This window comes from Staurois parvus, unplaced genomic scaffold (genome assembly GCF_062004578.1).
Source record: "Staurois parvus isolate SC_StPar_1 unplaced genomic scaffold, SC_StPar_1.0 ptg000013l, whole genome shotgun sequence".
NCBI lineage: Eukaryota > Metazoa > Chordata > Amphibia > Anura > Ranidae > Staurois > Staurois parvus.
The window spans coordinates 639697-662521 of record NW_028317809.1 but is presented as its reverse complement, the minus strand read 5'-3'; the positions used below and the strand labels follow the sequence as shown (position 1 = coordinate 662521).

General features: G+C 39.0%; 1 long non-coding RNA gene across 1 annotated transcript in view; it reads left to right on the top strand.

Annotated features, from left to right (window-relative positions):
* The window catches only part of LOC149473570 (uncharacterized), a 167950-nt gene extending 145662 nt beyond the window's left edge, over positions 1–22288 (top strand). Inside the window, exon 2 of the long non-coding RNA XR_016312417.1 lies at positions 22064–22288. This is a non-coding gene — a long non-coding RNA (uncharacterized LOC149473570). The remainder of the gene's footprint in view (positions 1–22063) is intronic.
* Positions 22289–22825: the final 537 nt, after the last annotated feature.

Here is a 22825-nt window from a genome sequence, read left to right as displayed (position 1 = left end):
TCACCACATGAGGGCGTAGGATTTCCATCTTTCCCAGCTATTCCTTTGACCAAACCTGAGAAGAGAGGGGAGTCTTCAGAATATATATACACATGCGTATTACTTATACGCTTTCTGGTTAGTGTGAATTTCTACCATTTGCACTGGGAATCACGGAGCACTTTTTCACTGGACTGTGTTTCACTAATACTTCTCATCATTTTCTAAGAGCGCTGCATTTTGTATATATATGAATTTTGGGACTTTTTATGCGTTTTCCTTTAATGTTCAGCTGCTGTAACTGTTGATGAGCGCTTACTATATATTTTATTATCCCAACCCTGAGAAATTAAATGCAGAAGCTGCTGGCCTACATGTATTTAAGCATGAAGTGTCTGCTAAGAGGCTTCAAGATAGCAGAAACACTGAAATGCAAAAATTGTTATGATATACCGTGCTTTTAGAAAACAAAATGTAATTTAGATAGGGTTTAGATCTACTTTAACCACTTGCCCTCCTGAGGATTTACCCCCCTTCCTGACCAGGCCTCTTTTTGCCACTCATCGCTGCACTAATTCAACTGATAATTGCGCGGTCATGCAATGCTGCACCCAAACAAAATTTATGTTCTTTTTTTCACACACAAATAGAGCTTTCTATTTGGTCACCTGTGCACTTTTTATTTTTCATGCTATATTTTTTACTTTCAGCTATAAAAAAATGTATAGTAAACTCAAAGTAAGTTAACAAATTTAGGCCAAAATGTATTCTGCTGCATGTTTTTGTTTTTTTTTTAGTTATTTTGATTTTTTTATTATTTTTACATTGATCACTTTTAATGCTATCACAGGGAATGCAAATATCCCCTATAACTTCAATGGGCATTGTCATATATTCTTTTTTGAGAAATCTGGGGTCTATCAGACTCTGGATATCTCCTCTGCCCTTTTATTATCTAATCAAACCAAAATCGGTGTGATCAGATACTTTCCCAATTTACAAATGGCGCTGTTTATATCCTGCGAAATTGAAGTGATGAAATGCTTGTAGCTTCTGAATTCTTAGACTCTAGAGAGGATTGGCACCACTCTGGTCTCCAATCAGCTCTATGGTCAGCTGGCAGAAACACCGCCTGCATTCTCAGGTTCCCCCGATGGCACGAGACTGCCCGAAAAGGCCGTGGAAGGCAGCGGGGGAGGGGGGGGGGGCATCATCTCCCGCTGCTTGTAAAAGCAATCCTGCAGCTAATTAGCCACTAGGATTGCTTTTACATAAAAGTTGATCGCCGGCGGAAAAAAATGATAGCAGGATGATGCCTGCAGCTGTAGGCAACATCCTGGTATAACCATTCAAAGTCCAGTGATGTACCAGTACGTCGCTGGTCCTTCTTGGGTATATATACTATGTTCTTATTTTTTGTATGCAGCCTGTGGACTGAATGAAAAAATTAGAAGAAATCTCTGCCAGAAAAAGTGTGTGGTATGTCCACCTTTAGAATATACCACCCTGCATCCACCCACTTCTAATGGTGGGCACACATTAGGTCACACTTTGCCACAAGCGCCAGTTCCAAGATTGAACAAATGTCTAAATAGTGGCACGCTTGAATAAAAATTGTCCACGTATAAGTGGTACCCCATATGGAAAAAGGATGACACCAAGTCCCAAACTATCTTGTCATTGCTCCCTATGTAGTCTGGGCATCCAGGGGGTGCCACGTGACTATCTTTTCCCTCGTAAATCCAAAACTTATAAGTATAGCCTATTGTCCTCTCATAGATCTTCTACATCTTGACCCCATATCTGGCACGCTTGCAGGGGAGAAATTGTTTGAATGCAAGGAGGCCAGAAAAATTAATGAGGGACTCATCAATGCAGATGTTTTGCTGGGGAGTATAGACATCTGCAAATTTTTGGTTAAGGTGATTTGCGAGGGGCTGAATTTTGTGGAGCTGGTCAAATTCAGGGTTACCCCGAGGACGACAGAGTGTATTGTCGCTGAAATGCATAAAACACATTATACTGTCATATCTATGCCTAGCTATGGCAACAGAGAACATGGGCATATGATGAATCAATACAAACCAATACAACCGCAATTCATTTCTTTTAGTAATGCTCATGTTAAGGGTTAGGCCCAAAAAAATGTAAACCCGTAATGAGTTTCCATGCAAATGGTCTGGCAAGGTTTGAATTTGGGTTGGCGGCGATAAATTGTTGTGCATATAAATTGCTTTGATCCACAATCAATGCATACAGATATTCTGTGAAAAACAGCTCCAAAAATCAAGGAGGTATGTGAAAGACTAGGATGTACTAGACCTCTGGTACTCGCCAGTTCGCCAAAAGGTAGAGCGGCACTAGTACTGGCACTCTGCTGCATGTGAGAGTCATCAAAATTTACGAGCAAGTGCTAACAGAGATCAGGCCTGATTCTGGGAACACTGCGGTTTTGTGTGCAATGTATCAAGTGACAGTGAGCTACTGACACTGCACTTGCCGGGAGAAGGGGGGTGTAAGCGTAGGGGCTAAACGCAGGTGCTGGCAGGTGCCGGGGCTGATCCCGCTAAGGCTGCGTTTTTGGGGACATTATACTAATGTGAACGCTGGTATAGTGCTGATCTGATCAAAGATATTGATCCGTTCAGACACTATACTAGCAATGGAGGTTTATTGTACATGAGTCTGCTCCTGGCAATCAAGGGGTTAAATGTGATGACTGGTGTACTGACGGGCAATCTGACGCTATCTGGGAGGGGCATGAAAACCACGGGAGCGCGAATCACGTATATATATATATATATATATACATATATATATATATATGTGTGTGTGTGTGTGTGTGTGTGTGTGATTTTGCGCACCCATGCCACCCCGCCAATGATGGGATGGATGATAGAGAATTAGTAGATGAGTGGTTTCAGTTTTTTAACCATTGTGAAAGCAGTTTATTGGAATTAATTATAAAAAGGCGACAGGTTAAATTGAGGAAAGTAGACTTTAAAATTAAAGAGTTGAAGGATGTGATGTTACCTTTTGCAGATACCAATGATTACAAAGATCGATCAAAGAATTTACAGGATCATATTGTTAAAGTTGATAAGGATACTAAAAACAAAAAGGTTAAAAAATATAAAAGAGACACTGAAGATTATAGGAATAATAGAGTGTATAAATGGCAAGATAAGATCACCACAGATGGGTGTAACTCCCAACTTTCCACACCTGAAAAAATTATTATACCAAATTTAAAATCTCCAACGGTTAATCAAACCACTATACCTTCTCCTAAACAAAAAGTGACATTTCAGAATTCTGTTAATAGAACACCTGAAAATGTTCATGATAAATCACCTTATCAATATGGATATAATGGTAGACCTTCAAGAGGTTTTCCTAATTATAGAGGTCAAGGTGGATATAGGGGTAATGGATATAGGAGAGGAGGTTATCAAAATCAAAATTTTTTTCCACCGAGGGGGGGTTTTTCATACCATCACCGGGGGTGGAATATGGCACCAAGGGGTTACAGATCACAGGAGAAAGATTGGAGAGAACAAGGGAATTATGGCAGAGAAGAGGGAATAAGAAATACAGAGGCAAAAGAGGAGGAAGGAGACAAAAAGAGAAAAAGAGAGTAATAGGGGCAGGAATTTATAACTTAAGTGATGTTACTTTTTCTGAAAGAGAAATTAAAGTTTTGGACCTTGGTTTGAAATATATACCTAGGACGAATTTAAATAAATTCGATGTTTTTATTGATTTGCAAAAATTTGTGAGAAAACTTAATATTAAAAATTTTTTGAATTGAATAAATCTCAAGGAAACAATCCTACTTCATCTTCTCATGGTTTTCAAAATAGTGGTTTAAAAAATGCTTCTACATTTAACCCCAAGATTTCTGGAAATGCTTTTCTGGAGGTTTTTAAAAATATGGTAGAAAATGAGATTAAGAGTATTAATGTTAAAAATTCGTACTGTATTCCACCAGATATAAAATTGGGTATTGATGATCTTGAAAAGAGAAAGAATATAGTAATTAGAAGTGCTGATAAAGGGGGAAGTATTGTTGTTTTAAATAAGAATGACTATGAAAAAGAAATGAAAAGATTATTACAATCTGAAGATACATATAAAATTTTGTCAAAAAATCCCACTAAGAAACTTAAATTACTACTTAAGAGTATTATTAATAAAGGAAAAGAGTTGGGGGTATTAACTGAAAAAGAAGCAAAATATTTACTGATTAAACATCCGAGAATACCTACTACAGTTGTGTCCAAAATTATTCAACCCCCAATGCTGTAAAGGGGTTTAGGGACTATAGTGTACATTTGGAATTGTATTCAGAATCAAATCCTACAAGGACGTTGTAACTACCCAAATGCAACTAAAATGACATCAATTGTTTATGTAATACAGTAGTAAATGGTTCTTATGTGGTTTCTTCATTGCCACAATTATTCAACCCCTTAAAGACTACCACTCTGAAGAACAGAGGTTCATACAGGTGCTTTCCATCAGGTATTGAAAACACCTGTGGATGTCACCGAGCAGCAATCAAGCATAATAAGCACCAATTAGGCAGCTTTAAAATGACTGTGATACTCAGCTCCTTCTAGACATTTACTGGTGTGGTTACAAACATGGTGAAGGCAAGAGAATGGTCCAGGAAGACAAGAGAAGAGGTGATTTCTCTTCACAGGAAGGGCAATGGCTATAAGAAGATTGCAAAGATGTTAAACATACCAAGAGACACCTTAGGAAGCATCATTCGCAAATTCAAGGCAAAGGGCACTGTTGAAACGCTACCTGGTCGTGGCAGAAAGAAGATGCTGACTTCGACTGCTGTGCGCTACCTGAAGCGTAGAGTGGAGAGAAGTCCCCGTGTGACTGCTGAGGAACTGAGAAAAGATTTGTCAGATGTGGGTACAGAAGTTTCAGCCCAGACAATAAGACGCACACTGCGTAATGAAGGCCTCCGTGCCAGAACTCCCAGGCGTACCCCCTTGCTGTCTCCAAAGAATAAGAAGAGTCGACTGCAGTATGCCAAAAGCCATGTGGACAAACCACAAAAGTTGTGGGATAGTGTTCTGTGGACTGATGAAACAAAATTAGAACTGTTTGGGCCCATGGATCAACGCTATGTTTGGAGGAGGAAGAACAAGGCCTATGATGAAAAGAACACCTTGCCTACTGTGAAGCATGGTGGAGGGTCAATCATGCTTTGGGGCTGTTTTGCTTCTGCAGGTACAGGGAAGCTTCAGCGTGTGCAAGGTACCATGAATTCTCTTCAGTACCAGGAGATATTGGATGGAAACGTGATGCAGTCCGTCACACACCTGAGGCTTGGGAGACGTTGGACCTTTCAACAGGACAATGATCCCAAGCATACCTCCAAGTCCACTAGAGCATGGTTGCAGAGGAAAGGCTGGAACATTTTGGAGTGGCCATCGCAGTCACCAGACTTAAATCCGATTGAGAACCTCTGGTGGGACTTAAAGAAAGCAGTTGCAGTGCGCAAGCCTAAGAATGTGACTGAACTGGAGGCCTTTGCCCATGAAGAATGGGCGAAGATACCCGTAGATCGCTGCAAGACACTTGTGTCAAGCTATGCTTCACGTTTAAAAGCTGTTATAACTGTAAAAGGATGCTGTACTAAGTACTAAGATTGAATGTCACTTGGGGGTTGAATAAAACTGATAATGCTGTGAGCACAGAAAAGACATTTGTGGTTATTTCATTATAACTGTTATGTTATATTTGTCTGACCTACAAGTGCCTCTTTAATGTAAATGTAAGCAAGATGACTGAATGATCAAAAGCAATGTCAAACTGGCCAAAACACTCAATTTCAGTGGGGGTTGAATAATTTTGGACACAACTGTATATACTATTTACCAAAAATACACAAAAATAAGGAGAACCCACCGGGGAGACCCATTGTGAGTGGGATAAATTCTTTATTTGCAAGAGTTGGTGAATATGTTGATACTTTTCTGAAAAATATTGTTATGACAAATAGGGCTTTTCTGAGAGATGGTGGACATCTTATTAATATTCTTAAAGAATTACATAATGTTGATAATTGCATATTGGTTACTATAGATGTAGAATCTTTATATACTAACATCGATCAAAATGATGGAATTAATGCGGTAAAATGGGCCCTTAAACATAAATCACTCCTGAAAAGATCGCAGAGGAAATTCGTTGTTGAATTACTTGAATTTGCGATGAATAATAATTTCTTTTGGTATAACAACACTTTTTTTCAGCAATGCAAAGGTGTTGCTATGGGAGCTAAGTATGCTCCCAGTGTTGCAAATCTGGTAATGGATAAATGGGAGGAAGAAAGTATTTTCAATAAATGGCCAGAGATGGCGCTATACAAGAGGTATATTGATGACATTATAATGGTATGGGATGGATCCAGAGAAAAACTCGATTCTTTTATGGAATATATTAACATGAACCGCTATGGATTGAGATTCACTGTTATTAGTGATTTTGAGCGAATTAATTTTTTGGATCTGGTCCTATATAAAGATAATGGTCAAATTTGTACCAAAACTTACTTCAAGGAAGTGGACAAAAACAGCTATATACCTATTTCTAGTGGACATCATCCAAATTGGTTATATAGCACTCCAAAAAGTCAGTTTACCAGATTAAAAAGAAATTGTAGCGCTAACAAAGATTTTTTCGATCAATCTGAGGTGTTAATTGAAAGATTTCTAGAGAAAGGGTATGATAAGACCTTTTTGATTAAAGAGAGAAATTCGATTGGTATTAAAGATAGGGAGACATTTCTTGGAAATAAAAAGGCTCATGTGGGATTTGAAAATAATGTACCCTTTATTACTAACTATAATATGCAATATAAAAATATTGAACGAATTTTTAAAAAATATTGGCCCATTTTGCTAAAAGATGATATACTAAATAAATTCTTATCTAAAACTCCTAAATTCATTTATAAGAAAAATAAGTCTCTTAGGATGAAATTGGCTCGCAATGTCATCGAACCCCCAAAAAAGTTCGATCTGTTTCCAAATTTAAATGTTTTTTTTCCTTGTAGGAAGTGTAAAGTATGTAGGACTGTAAAAGTCGGTAGTAATAAAAAAAGAAAGTCATTCTGCTCTTCATTTTCCAAAAAAGAATATGATATTAAATCCCTGATTACATGTAATTCTACACATGTGATTTATGTTTTAGAATGTCCATGTCATTTGAGATATATTGGGAGAACTGGGAGATGTTTAAAAACAAGAATAGGCGAACATATAAGAAACATAGTAAAAGGATTTGATAAACATAGTGTATCCAAACATTTTAAATTGGTACATAATTGTGATCTGAGCTTACTTACCTTTTATGGGATTGAGATGGTAAAACCCCATTGGAGGGGCTCGGATTTGGTTAATGAGATTTCCAAAAAAGAGACGTTTTGGATTTATGAACTAAATTCCTTGCAACCATTCGGGTTAAATGTCGATATAGATTTGAACTGTTTTCTCACAAATTTTTAAATTTTAATTTTTATGCTTTTTAAGTATATTTTCATATAGGCAACTGTTTAAAGATGATATATGGAAGTTTGTGTGCTTTTTATACAATTTCTGCATTATTTTTGTATTATCACTAGAGTTCCCCTTTATTTGTGCTTAATGTGTTACTGGCCCTTTAAGTTCCCTTTTTGAAACACAGTCTTAGAGGGTATTGGCCCGTTAATGTATTTATTTATTTAATTTATTTACTATCATTGTTTTATTTAAATTTCTTTTTATTTTTGTTCCCTTGTTTTAAAGTTTTTTGCTTGTGATGGCAAATATATTGGATATATTGTATACTTTTTGTGGACTTCTGTCATCCTTGGGGCAGCTTGCTTTGCTTGATTCCCCATTGATGTCAGCTGTTCGTTTCCTGTGAGTGTATATTTAATGAGGGTGAGACGTCTCACATCTATCCGCTCCGTGAGGACGTCGATGACGAAACGCGTAGGGCGGAGCTTGATTGATGTGATGTCATTACGTTTTTGACTGCCAGCTATTGCACATGTGCTGAGTAGTCAGGCTCGTTTATGTGATTGCTGTTGATGCTGTTGATGCTGGTGTCGGCTGGGACACCTCTTGAGTAAGTGCAATGAGTATCTAATAAAGGAATTGGTTTTTATAATATTGCACCATGAAGTCTTTCTGTTTCTCTCGAGTGCTTGGCATTTGCCCCCATGGATACGTTTGAAGGTGGTCCTTTTTCTATTGGAGAAGTGGATTTTCGATTAACTACAAAGTTTTTCGTCCTGTTATTTCGATCGATGAGGATCGGTGTGTTGGAGAGCTTCCGTTTCTGAAGATATTTTTATGGATGATCTGCCATTATATTATCAAGGTTTTTTGGTGAAATTTTTTTATATTGAGACACTTTTTTTATATTGAGACACTCCTTTTGCACAAAAGTTTTTTTGCACCTAAAAAGTTTTTTATATTTTTCTGTGGTATTGGTATATATATATTTTTCTGGACTTATGATTTGATGATTTCTTTACATATATTTATATATATTTACTAGCGCAAATTAATTATTAATTGGTACACTTTATATATGGTGGTTTTTTTTGCAGCTGGTACACTATTAGTAAGTTATACAATTTTGACCATAGGCGCTATTATTAATTTTTCTCATGCCACCCTGTAGTAGTATTTCTGCTATAGGGCGGTCAGGAAGCAGTTACAGAAGCGGTTTGTGTTACGTCGCTGTGTTACTTTAACTGACAATTGCGCAGTCATGCAACACTGCACCCAAATAAAATTTACATCCTTTTTTTCCCCACAAATTGATCTTTCTTTCGGTGGTATTTTGCGCTATAGAAAAAAAGGCTGACAATTTTGAGAAAAAAAACAATACTTTTTCCTATAAAACATGTCCAGTAAAAAAATGTACAAATCAAAATTAGTCATAAATTTCTGCCAAAATATATTCTGCTACATAAAATCCCAATACGTGTAAATTAATTGGTTTATGTGAAATTTATAGCGTCTACAAATGGCGGGAAAGATACTGGGAATTTTTTTTTGTATTATACTAATAATGGTGGCGATTGGCAACTTATGGCGGGACTGCGGGACTGCGGCGGACATTTTGACACTGGGGGGGAACTGACTTTAGGTCACTGACATCCCCAGTGACACCAATACAGTGATCAGTGCAAAAAAAACAAAACACTGACACTGTACTAATGGCACTGTGGAGGAAGGGGTTAACATTTTAAGATAATGAAAGGGTTAACTGTGTGAGGGGTGTGTTTTACTAGGGGGCGGGGGTGTGTGCTTCACGGGAACAAGCTGATCCCTGAGAGATAAACTCTTCTCTCGGGTTCAGCGTGCTCTGAACTGACAGAGAGCAGACTTGCAGTGTAAACACTGTAGCCGTGCTCTCTGTCAGTGATTACCGGTAATTGCCGGGACCCGGCGTGTAATGACCAGCCGGGACCCGGTGATGGACACCCGCTGCTGAGATCGGCGGGACGGGTAGGGCAGGCACGCGCCTTGCACGCGCACCCTACCTGTTTTGCAGAGCGACGTTAAAAAACGGCGCTCTGCGCAGAGGTGCCACCTTGCTGCAGTAAAAACACTGCGGCTGGTCGGCAACCAGTTAAGAAAAGTTAGTAAATCAACCCTATTGTTTGGTAGCAAGGCTGTGGATGAAGTTTGGCCTCCCAAAGAAGAAGCTGTGGCCTGGCATTACAGATCTTGCTTACCCATACATGTTTGTGGCTAAGGAGGAGTATTGAATTGAGGACTGTTATTTATGGCTTTACTTACATAGTGATCTTAATATAACAAAAATTAATTTGAACTCTACACCAGTTCTACAAAAGCACATGATGGAATGCAGTTTTACAACTATCATCACAGTTATCTGCATTCCATACAACTTCATAGGAGACTTCATAAGGGAGCCATGTCACTAACTCAGCCTGGGCGGCTTACAATAAAATACTGCTAAGAGTGGCATCTCTGCAGAACTGAAGAGTGTTGGAGAAGAGTCAAAAAGGAAAAGGTCGCTAGTCCTATCATGTGACCGAATACAAAAGCCCACATTTGATGGGAGATCAAAGTGGGAGAGGCTAGGGGGCACTGAAAGAGCTGGTGTGTGTGCTCCGAACAAACCCTGTGTACGTTCAGGTCTGTGCGCCTTCACCCGCATGGATGTCACATTGGGACACTGAGAGTGTCCCTATAGACAACTATAGGTCTGCTGGCACAGGGATGCATGCAACACCTGTGCATCCCTGTGCTAGTAGAACACACTCCTGCATGGCACACAGAGGTGATCAGCCTTGTGCATAAGCCCTAATAGGTTCCATAAGCACAAGTGGAATCACAGTTTTGCAATCAACAAATGTAGTAAGTTCATGTTCCTTTATCCAGCTAACTGTAATATAGGTCCCAAACTTGTCCATTGGTAAGCTCATAAGTTTTTGTTGGAGCCCTGGACAATTGCACAGTACGGGCTGGTTTACACCACAATTTCTGTGTTCCAGATGAATTTCTGCATGTGCATTTTTTATGTATTCCAGAGCATTTTTGGTACATTTTTATATTTCAATATTTTTTATTGAGAAACAGGCATATAATAGCATAAAACAGGATGGCAAAAAAAAGGGGTCCACCTACATGGAATCACAATCACAACACTGATAGGCACGCAAAAAAATTTGACTAACAATGGCAATAAGGATACACACAGAGAGTGCCATTACCATCAAGACGTACAGGTTTCATCAATCAATAAACAGAGACTAAACTGTAGGAATAAACCAAATGTAACAGAAACAATGCAGCGGATAAAGTAGAAAAAGAGAGAAGAAAGAGAGAAAAGAAGGAGGAAACAGCTCCTAAGAAAAAGGAAAAAAACAGGGGGGGGGGGGGTCAGCTGTAAGACTCTCACAATACAGAAATGTAACTAATCCAAGGCTCCCAAGTCCCCTCAAATCTGGACACATCGTCATTGACAATACTTGTAAGTTTATCGTTTATCATTATCCAATTAAGTTTATGTTTCACTCTGTCCAACGGGATCAAAGATTGTTTCCAACTTCTAGCTATGGTAATGCGTGCCGCCAGTAAGAGGTATAAAATTAGTTTACTCGATTTTTTGGGAACGTCAGTGGGAAGTATATGAAACAAGGCCACGTCCGGTGATCTACGGATATTAACTCCTGTTACCGAATATATAAAATTAAATATGCGGATCCAGAACCTACTCACAACTGGACATTTCCACCAAACGTGGAACATAGTACCTTCTTGACCACAGCGTCGGAAACAGCTAGATGATACTGAGGGGTACATTTTGGCCAAGCGAGTAGGAACCAAATACCAGCGAAGTAGCATTTTATATTTGGATTCAACAAGATCAGTATTAATCGAGATCTTCAATAAAGTATGAGCCGCATTCCGCCATTTATCTAAATCTAATGCACTATTTAAATCCCCCTCCCATTGGGTCATGTAGGACAATTTAGCGAGAGGATCAACAATGGAAGCATAAATAGAGGATAAACGACCTCGCATCATCCCACCTGATCCACAGGAGACCTCGAGGGAAGTAAGCGCACAGGGTTCTCTGAGTAATCTAAGTTTGCTAATGATAAAAGAGCGAATTTGGTGATAACGAAATATTTCTCTGGGAGGCATCAGATATGTCATCAAAAAATGTTGAAGTGACCGAGGACTAAACCCATCTAAATAGTCTCCGATACGTAACAGACCCTTATTAATCCACCACTGGAACACCAATGGAGATAGACCCGGGGCAAACTCAGGATTACCAAACACTGGGGCTAATGGGGTATGTGGAGAGGAGAAAGGTTTGCGAGCTCGCCATCTATCCCACACCGATAATGAATAGGATAGAGTAGGACACAAAATAGGAGGACGCAATCCACCGGGAAGCCACATGAGAGTACCCACAGCGTATGGATAGCACGAAAGAGACTCAATCCCGACCCACTGCGGGACATATCCCCTGGCCATAGTACACGATAACTGTGATATTTGGGCCGCCTGAAAATATGCCAGGAGATTAGGGAGTCCCAAACCGCCATGCCTCTTCAGGGAGAATAAGGTAAACTTGGTAATCCTAGGGCGTTTTCCCCTCTAGAGACCGCTGCTTCTAGTAATAACAGTTCCCGTTTGGGGACCATGATTGGCAGCATCCTGAAATAGTACAATAATCTCGGTAAAAAGGTAATTTTAATAGAATGAATTCTACCGAACCAGGAAAGTGAAAGATCCTGCCAGTCTAGTAAGTCATTTGTTGGTACATTTTTAATGTGTTTTGTCCCCTCTTTTTTTCTTCATCTTAGTTCTGGACATATGCAGTTAGGTGCATTTTCTATGCATTTTCCCCATTCCAGATGCTTCCATAAAGAAAAAATGCAACATTTTCTAACTTTGACTACTGGAACACACTGCACTGGTGTGAACTAAATCCTTTGGAATACATGAAAAGCACTGTGCATAAGCACAGACAGGCCAATTTCAATAGGGTATGGAATCCATGGCTTAAATATTTAAAGCTGTCTGCATAGCAAAATGACACCAAGGGAACTGGATGAGCAGGGGTCAGTGGAGGCCTCTTTGGCCTCTATTGCTTTCCAATATTTCTTTTTTATTTACTCTTTTCTTCTTTTTCCTGGGAGATTACTTCCCCTGGATTCTTTCTTCCCTTTCCCATTTACTCTCTTTCCTTCTTTTCTTTTCCCAAACTTCTCTTTCATGCCTGGTATATGACCAGAAGGTTTTCTGACTCCATCCCAAGCATAATTCTAATGAGGTTGAGAGCTGTAGTGCTTGAAATTTGTATTATACTTCCTTATATGGTTATTTGGGACCCTGTTATCCCTCCTGCAAAAGCAGACTTTGTTTATTGCTCTTTTCTTTTTTAATGTAATGTTACCATGGGTGGAGCTTCTCATTCCCTTCATTGCTATCTGATGGTAATCCTGACTTGGGTTATTGGTTTCCCTCCCCTCTATCCCCCTCCCCTTCCCTACTCCCCCTGAGTTAGATATTTCTGTTGGGTATATACACAACCACCTGAATGTTTTAAACTCCACTTGTTATTACCATTCTATTATGCTGTTTTTGTCACCGACAACTACCACCCTTTACTGTGTACGAGGCAGACTGAGATAATTTCTGTGTTATGCTGATGCTTCCTCTGTAAGTATGTTGTAATTTTTCAATAAAAATTATAGGAAAAAGAAAACCACTGTGCATGCATTTTTTATCTAGATTAAAAATCCACTGGACTGCATCTTGTGTGTACTGTCTCTTAGGATACAGATATCATAATATTGTATGTAACACAGTCTATCATTCTACATCCTCATGGAATGAACAGATAGCTGAAGATATGGTAATGCTGTGTTGCAGCAAAGTAATGCACTTCTAGGAATCAGATAGGCAATCATTATGGGACAAGGAACCTGCTTGTGAGAACTATGTGTCACTTAAAATCCAGAAGTCAACTCTCCCCAGTCTTCTTAAACAGAAAAACAGGTAGGAACTTCTTCAGCTCCTCTGCACATCTTTTAAGCACTGAAACAACATGAATATGATTAGAAGAACTGAGCAGGATGTCTCTCTAGAGTCCTCCTCAGCTTCCCGCTCCCAAAATGTTTTCTCACCAAGCATCTTCTTATCAGATTGTGTTGCAGAACCTTCCTTCCTCTGGTCTGACACTCTTTGCAGACATGTCTAGCTTTTCAGTAGCCCATCCCATAGGGATAAATTGCAGTGGCCATTTTGGGATAGTCTTCAATCTTTTGTTGGCAAGCTTTTAGGAACATTTGCCAAAACAGGTAAATACACTATATGGCCAAAAGTATTGGGACACCCCTCCAAATCAGTGGATTCAGGTGTTCCAATAACCTCCATGGTCACAGGTGTATAAAATCAAGCACCTAGGCATGCAGACTTCTTCTACAAACATTTGTGAAAGAATGGGTCGCTCTCAGGAGCTCAGTGAATTCAAGTGTGGTACTGTGATAGGTTGCCATCTGTGCAATATGTCCATCCATGAAATTTCCTTGCTACTAAATATTCCACGGTCAACTGTTAGTGGTATTGTAAAAAAGTAGAAGCAACTGGGAACAACAACATCTCAGCCACGAAGTGGTAGGCTACATAAAATAGCAGAGCGGGGTCAGCGCATGCTGAAGCTCACAGTATGCAAAAGTCGCCAACTGTCTGCAAAGTCAATAGCTTTGGAGGTCAAAGACCTCCAAACGTTGTGTGGCCTTCAGATTAGCACAACAGTGCATAGAGAGCTTCATGGAATGGGTTTCCATGGCCGAGCAGCTACATCCAAGCATTACATAACCAAGTACAATGCAAAGCGCCAGATGCAGTGGTGTAAAGCACGCCACCACTGGACTCTAGAGCAGTGGAGATGTGTTCTCTGGAGTGACAAACCACACTTCTCTGTCTGGAAATCCAATGGACATGTCTGGGTTTGGTGGTTGCCAGGAGAACGGTACTTGCCTGACTGCATTGTGCTAATTGTAAACTTTGGTGGAGGGGGGATTATGGTGTGGGGTTGTTTTTCAGGGATTGGGCTTGGCCCCTTAGTTCCAGTGAAGGGAACTCTTCAGGCATCAGCATATTAAGACATTTTGGACAATTTCATGCTCCCAACTTTGTGGGAACAGTTTGGGGATGGCCCCTTCCTGTTCCAACATGAAGGTGCACCAGTGTACAAAGCAAGGTCCATAAAGACATGGATGAGCGAGTTTGGGGTGGAGGAACTTGATTGGCCTATATAGAGTCCTAACCTCAACCCAATTGAACCCCCTGAGCCTGACCTCACAAATGCGCTTCTGGAAGAATGGTCAAACATTCCAGTAGATACACGTCTAAACCTTGTGGACAGCTTTGCCAGAAGAGTTGAAGCTGTTATAGCTGCAAATGGTGGGCCAGCTCAATATTTAACTCTACAGACTAAGACTGGGATGCCATTAAAGTTCATGCGTGTGTAAAGGCAGGCATCCCAATACTTTTGGTAATATAGTGTATGTGTGCATTGTAAAATAAACAGTTTGGAGGTACATGGACACAACAGGTAGCACAGCAAATGTCACTGGGGTGGCTACATACAAATAGATAAGTAGTTAATATAAATAATGATGAATTTACCACTCCAATTTTTGTAGTTTGAGATCAGAGCAGTATAATATAATCTTTGCACTGAATTTTTAACAATTACTAGTGTTATTTTTATTTTTGCAATCACAGACTATCGCAGAAATGTAAAAAACAAAAGATGGTTAACATCATTCTGCTGATTAACTTTAATGAGCCCCAGCACCATTTTATATACCAGTGTGTCCCTTTAGTCATATAAAAGTTTTGATTATTTAGAATACCTTTAGTGTAAAATTATATGCACAAAGTACATCTTGTGGTTCCTTGTTATACATAAAAGAATTAATCTAACCATGTGAAAAATCAATACATTGTACTCTTTCTCAGGGCAACATGAACATAACTCCCAAGCCTTTGTTCGGAGCCAGTCATATGTAAAGTATGGAAGTGTCCCCAGCCATAATACTATGTATACAGAAATCAAAAGCAACAAACCAGAAATGTTACAGAAAGCTACCAGAAGCAATGTCATCAACTTGACCTTAACTACAATGTTCAACTTCAACAACACCAAACCCTTCATTTCTAGATATATGTACAACAATGCACGAGGAGAAAATTGTCATCAAAATAATTTATGTGGATCTAGCAGAGATGTTCCATCTAAGCCACTGTGGTTAGGCTTTCCCTTCCTCTTTACACCATCCAGTTTGTATTATCTTTTTTTACTGTTTAATTTAATTTGTTACAGAGTTTGCTGTAAATGTTTCATGTTGATTTTTGTCTGGAGTTTAGAAGTGTGGGTGTGCTTTACATAGCAAACACATTACAACTGTCTGACTTTTTAGAACAGCTAAATTATAAGGAATTTGAATTTGAAAAAAACGGAAAGGAAGTTTAAAGTGATGCTAAACAATAGCCTGATTAATAATGCATACACATCCACTACTTAAAATGGGAGTAAACTCCCACTGGACACTTGTATACTAAAGCTTACCTGTAGGTAAAAGGCAATGAGCAGTCCATGTTATTTGCAGCCATGAGTGCTGCTCTATGCACACTACAAATTCCACAGCCCCTAGTCCATCTCAGGAGTGAACAATGGACACTGGATGGCTATGTTCCTACATACAGTGGGACCATAAAGAATGGACACTGGACAAAAATAAATACTTAATTTATTTTTCTTTAAACCAGAGTTTAGTGTTACTTTAACTACTTGCCGACTGCCCACCTGTCTGCAATGTAATATGGATGGGCGTCAGCTACAGGCTACATCTATATTACATTGCGGACAGGTGGGCAGTCGGCACATTTACATTTCTGGGTGGGGGGCACATGCGCCACCCTACTGGTGCCACTATTGGCGGCTGGGGGTGTCAATCACTGTGTCCCGGCCAGCGATTCTCAGCTGGCACTTGGTGATCGTTGCCAAAGCTGACAGGGGAGAGACCTGTGTTTAAACAACACATGTCTCTCTCCTGTCAGTATGCACAGCAGAGAGATACAAAGCAGTATGTCTCCTAAGTAAAACAGTAAGTAAAAATTTGTGGCAAAAAACTAAAATCTTCCATGGACTCAACATGCCTTTCAGCAAATTCCGTGGGGTGTCTACTTTTTGAAAAGGGGTCATGTCGTGGGTCTTTGTACTGCCCTGGCATTTTAGCACCTCAAGAAATGTGATCAACAGGCAGAAAGTAAAAGGTGCGTACATTTCAGCATATATACCAGTTTGTAGACATTATAACTTTCACATAAACCAATTAATATACACGTATTGGGATTTTTTTTACCAAATACATGTAGCAGAATACATTTTGGCCTAAATTTATGACTAACTTAGAGTTTATTTTTGTAACCGAAAATATCTTTTTTTACAAAATTTTCTGTATTTTTTTCGTTCATATCACAAAAAGAAAAAATCCAGTGGTAATGAAATACCACCAGAAGAAAGCTCTATTTGTGTGGGAAAAAAAGGACATAAATTTTGTTTAGGCACAGCGTTGCATGACCACGCAATTACCAATTGAAATAGCACAGTGCCAAATAGCAAAAAATGGCCTGGTCAGGAAGGGGGTTAAGTCTTCTGGAAGTAGTTAAGGTTTAATTCCTTTGCTGCCAACAAAGTATGCAATACATCAGCAGCAGAGGATTGTAAACACACTTCTGACTGCTACAGCCAGCTGTCAGTTCTCAAAGGGAAGAGAATAGGCAGCTGTAAAGCTTTCCAATCTCTTTCAGGCACTCAGGCAACAGTCAACTTCCCCCCTTCCACTACACACCTGCCGTATTTCCTCCTCTGGGACCAGCATCGTGGGTGCTGCTCCCCTTCATACTAAATGTGGAACCAACCTGTAAGGCCTCTTGCAATGATGTTTGAGCATCAGCATTTCTGGACGTAATTTCAGGCGTTTGTTTTGTGCGCATTTGTACGTATTAATGAGTGTACTTACGCGTGTGCATATATGCGTACACAATACATTCCTAGGCAAAATCCATTCATGTTTATGTTCATATGCTCGTATTTGCATGTGCTGGCGCAAAATACTGACCATGAATGCAGATTTTCTATTTTTTTTCTTTTTACTTAAGATTATGCAGTGCTTATTTATACGCCAGTGTGTACAGGTACATTGTAAACAATGGGCTGCAGTGTGTAAGAGGCCTAAAACTTTGTGGCTGGGGAAGAGGTTGTTGGAACACAATCTGCACTCCATCAGCACCAATAGAGGGCAGGGTTGAAATCAAGAGTCTAAAAAACCCCTGATGTTTCATTAAAGAGAACCTGCCATCGAAACAAAAGCATCAGATAGGTGAATTTTGTCCCCTATGTAATGAAAAAAAGTCTAGTGAAAAAAGCATAAAAAATTATAGTAACACCCTACACACAAAAAGCTGATTGCGCTACACATGCCATATCACCACGCACACCAAAGTGACAGCAATAATTCTAGGTCCATTATTCATGGTTAACTCTAAACTGATGACCTGTAGGAGCTTTTAAAGCATTGCTTATGTAAAATGTAGAATACCATATATGACACTTTTTAATGAGTGCTCACAATTTTAAGGGTTGATCTGCTGAGTATCTATTTACTAGGCACAACCTCTTATATACTGTACCAACAAATTGAGTAAGGTTACTTTCACACTGATCCGTGGCAAAAATGCATATGCCTTTTTACCACATTTGCGGCGCATTTTTAAAATGTGACTCAAAAACAAAACACAAAATGTTTTTTTAACGCACCAAAAATGTAGCCAGCAGGACTTTGAAAAATGCACCAGACCTGCAAGAGATCAGCATGAAGAGTTCCATATGAATACATAGTCACATGTTTTTCTTCTGTTTTTTTAACGCAAACGTTTTTTAGTGTAAAAGCAACCTAATATATTGCATTTGTGTGCTCTAAAATTAACTTAGGTATATTTTTACTGAAATTTTGAGCTTGATAAACCATTGTCTATATTATGTGACACGTAAAATTAGAATTACCACTATACTATTCTCCAGGGTATCTGCATTCAGAAAATATATAATATATATTTATTAAAATATTTAATAATATATATTATTAAAATATATTATATAAGCTGGGTCAGGAAACAGACACCAAACAAATTAGTAAAGGCAAGTCTCAATGTATTTTCACACAATATGACTGGTAATGATAAAGGCATGACAGTGGATTATCAATAGTAATAGTACAACTCAACATTTGGTATGATCAGTGGTCGGCAGTAGATGAGTCTAGGATGACTCTATGCACGAGGATCAGCATAAACAGTAGCAAGATCACTGGGAGTGCAGAAATGGAGAGTAATGTGGGAAAATGTACTGTGTTCAGGAGACTATACTGTCAAAGTACATTAACTGTGACTATGCTAGGGCTAGGCTAACTGGATTTATAAATTTTTACATCTCCATCATAGCTTGATATCACAATTTCAAAACCAAGATATACCTATGTCTAATTAATTAATGATTCATACTCTGAATGGTCTAGGGTTGTCAGTGGTTTACCCCAAGGTTCAGTGTTGGGACCCTTACTTTTTAATATATTTATAAACGATATAGGGTTTGGGATTAAAAATACCATTTCAGTCTTTGCAGATGACACCAAGCTGTGCAGTGGAATAAAGTCCTTACAGGATGTCTCCAATTTACAAGCCGACCTCAATGCACTGTTTAATTGGGCAACTATGTGGCAAATGAGGTTTAATGTAGATAAATGTAAGGTTATGCACTTGGGGGCTAAGAATATGCATGCATCATAATACTAGGGGGGGTACAACTGGGGGAATCAATGGTGGAGAAGGATCTGGGGGTTCTGGTAGATCACAAGCTTAATAATGGCATGCAATGCCAAGCTGCAGTAAAGTGAGCAAAATCCTCTCTTGTATTAATAGAGATATACTGTAGACTCCAGAGAGAGAGATATCATTTCACCCCTGTACAAATCATTAGTAAGACCTCATATGGAATATGCAGTTCAGTTTTGGGCACTAATTCACAAAAAGAACATTGGGGAACTGGAGAAAGTGCAGAGAAGGGCAACCAAACTGATAAGAGGCATGGAGGAGCTCAGCTATGAGAAAGATTAGAGGAACTGAATTTATTCTATCTTGAGAAGAGGAGATTAAGGGGGGATGTGATCAACATATATAAATACATCAGTGGTTCATATAATGAACTCAGTGTAGAGTTATTCACCCTGAGGTCATCACAGAGGACAAGAGGGCACTCTTTACGTCTGGAGAAACAGAAATGTAATCTCCAAACACGGAAAGGTATCTTCACAGTAAGAGCTGTGAAAATGTGGAATAGACTCCCTCAAGAGCAGGTTCTGGCCAGCTCAGTGGATTGCTTTAAGAAAGGCCTGGATTCTTTCTTGGATACACAGAATATAACTGGATATAACATTTATAGGTAAAGTTGATCCAGGGAATATCCGATTGCCTCTCTGGGGATCAGGTAGGAATTTTTTCCCCTGCAGGAGCAAATTGGTTCATGCTTTGCTGGGTTTTTTTTTGCCTTCCACTGGACCAACTGTGGGTGTAGGATTATAACTTTTTTTTATGGTTGACCTGGATGGACTTTTGTCTTTTTTCAGCCAGACTAACTATGTAACTATGTAATTGTCTTCTGTGCGATCCGCGTAAATCACTGCTATGACCCAAACAACAACGGCAAAAGGAAGCCTGATAGGGAGTTACATGGCAGACCAAGCGGCTTATAAGTAAAAAACAGGCTTTATTATATTCAAGGCATTTAAATACTTAACCTCCCTGGCGGTATTTCCGAGTGTAGCTTGGGGTAAAGTTTCAGTACCACAAGCGGTAACCCCGCGCTACACTTGGGCTTACCATGCGGCGCTGCTCCGTGATCCCTCGTTCACTTACCTTGTCCTGCGCTCCCGCGATGTCATCCTGCAGTGTCCCTGTAATCTGGCGGATGCCGGCATCTGTCTTCTGGGTTCCGTACCCTGCGAGCGTCGGGACGTACGGGGGGAAATTTGAAAATGACAAAAAGTGACATTCACTAAAATCACTAAAATCACATAGTAAAACATTACTGTATCAAACCATTTCACATACATTTTGTCCCTAGTGCTTAGTCCTGTGCCCTGCCTGCATTTTTACTGTTCTTTCTGCCCGGAAATCGAGAAATGTCCATGGCGTCCAAAAAGCGTCCCTTTAGGTCAAAAGCGGTTTTAGACCAGCTAGAGAACAGCGATAGTAAATTAGAACCACTTGCAGAATTGAGTGATAATGATTCGTGGGGAAATTCGTCATCAGACACTGAAAACGATTTTGCAACTTTGCTCAGTGATGTGCGAACTTGGCGCTATATTTCAAATTTCAGTGTTTTTGGTTTGATTATATTATTGAATTAAATTTAATGTTATTATATTATTATTTTTTATGATTAATTATTATATTATAATTTATGATTTCGTGTTTCAAATTTTATCATACTCGGGATGTTTACTAGACTCTTGTTCGGACAGATTTCAGTGTGTTATTCCTAAAAATTACAGGCCTACAATAAAAAATACATATTTCCATGCAAACAAAATGTACCGCTTTGAGCACAGAAATATGGACATAATCAGACCGCTAGGGAGGTTAAGATTACTAGGACCTAAAGGGCTGGTGTCTAATCTATATGCTCAGTTTTTACACATTAAATTGGGCAGCCCCCCTTATGATTCGAATCAAATGTCTAACCCTTTTAGCTAGTATGAGGGATAATGACTAGAATGATGTATGCACTTTTAAATCTGCATGTATCACCAGTGGTTAAAGTGGTAGTAAAGTCACGTGGCTGATTCTTACCTATAGGTAAGCCTATATTAAAGCATATCTATGGGTACAGTAATATCTCCTAAGTGTGCACCTTTTAGGAGATATTTACTTTAGAAGCAGCCGGTGACATCACCTCAGAGGAAGACTGGGTGGCGATGCATATTAGCACATTATGACTTATGATAAGTCTGGGGGCCCATTTTATTTATTTTTTTATTTTGGTGCAGTTAACTACCTCTTTAATAATCAGTTGATCCAATTGTATATTACATTATTATATATACAATGGACTTCAAACATCCATCTTCGTTCAGATCCAAAACAGCCTCCAAGATACTCAGTGTGCACTGGAGATTAGCAGAAAGAAAGTCTTTCTGCTAATCACCAGTGCACACTGAGTATCTTGGAGGCTGTTTTGGATCTGAATGAAGATGGATGTTTGATGTCCATTGTTTCCTCTCCTATGGTTGTGGATGTATAGGTCAAATAGATCTTTGTTAGATATACCTATATATCCTTCTAAAGCATTTAACAGATGATATTTGATGCCCATTATATCCTCTAGAACTGTTTTGGATGTGTAGGCCAATTATAATCTTTTTTAGGTCATTTTCTTCTAGGTCCATGAGCTTTCACATCCAGGACTGCCTCGGCGGTAGAAAATTCTCCAAAAAAATACCCCTGAAGAAGCCCGTGAGGGCGAAACATGTAGGGAATATCTACATAACCAAGTTTTAATCTCAGTTATATTCTTGGAACTGAAATTGTTTTTATGTTTCTGTATTTTTTCCTTTCTTGTTGTGTTTTTTCCAAAAAAACAAAATAAAAATTATATAACTTTTTAATATGTTTGGAATTCATGTTCATGCACCCTGAAAGTCCCATCTTCTCTATTGAATATTTGAAGTTTTGTGACTTTAGCTTTGGCCAATCATAACAATACAGAGTATGACACATATTATTGAACTTACAAAACCCTCTGAAGTCACAAACAAATGAAATGAATGAATACAAATGAATTTGTAGTTTTCGTTAAAATTTATTTCAGATTTGTTCAAATTTCCTACTATTGTGATTCGGAGACACCCCTTTTGACAATGTGCTTTTGCACGAAACGCGCTAAGGAGGAGCCCTAACGTCGTGACGTCACGCCGCCCGAGGAGGTCTGGTGGCCATCTTGGATAGTGGCTGACAGCCATATTGAGATTTATCTGTACATTGGATTAATATAATTTTACGTTTTACTATTGCCTTTTAATTTTTTGGATATACCGGTATTTTAGGGATATTAATCCACAATAAATTTAATTTATAAAAGTACTACGCTATACAAATTTTTTCATATATGGCTTGGCTTTGAGCCAATTGCTCTTGGAGACCCC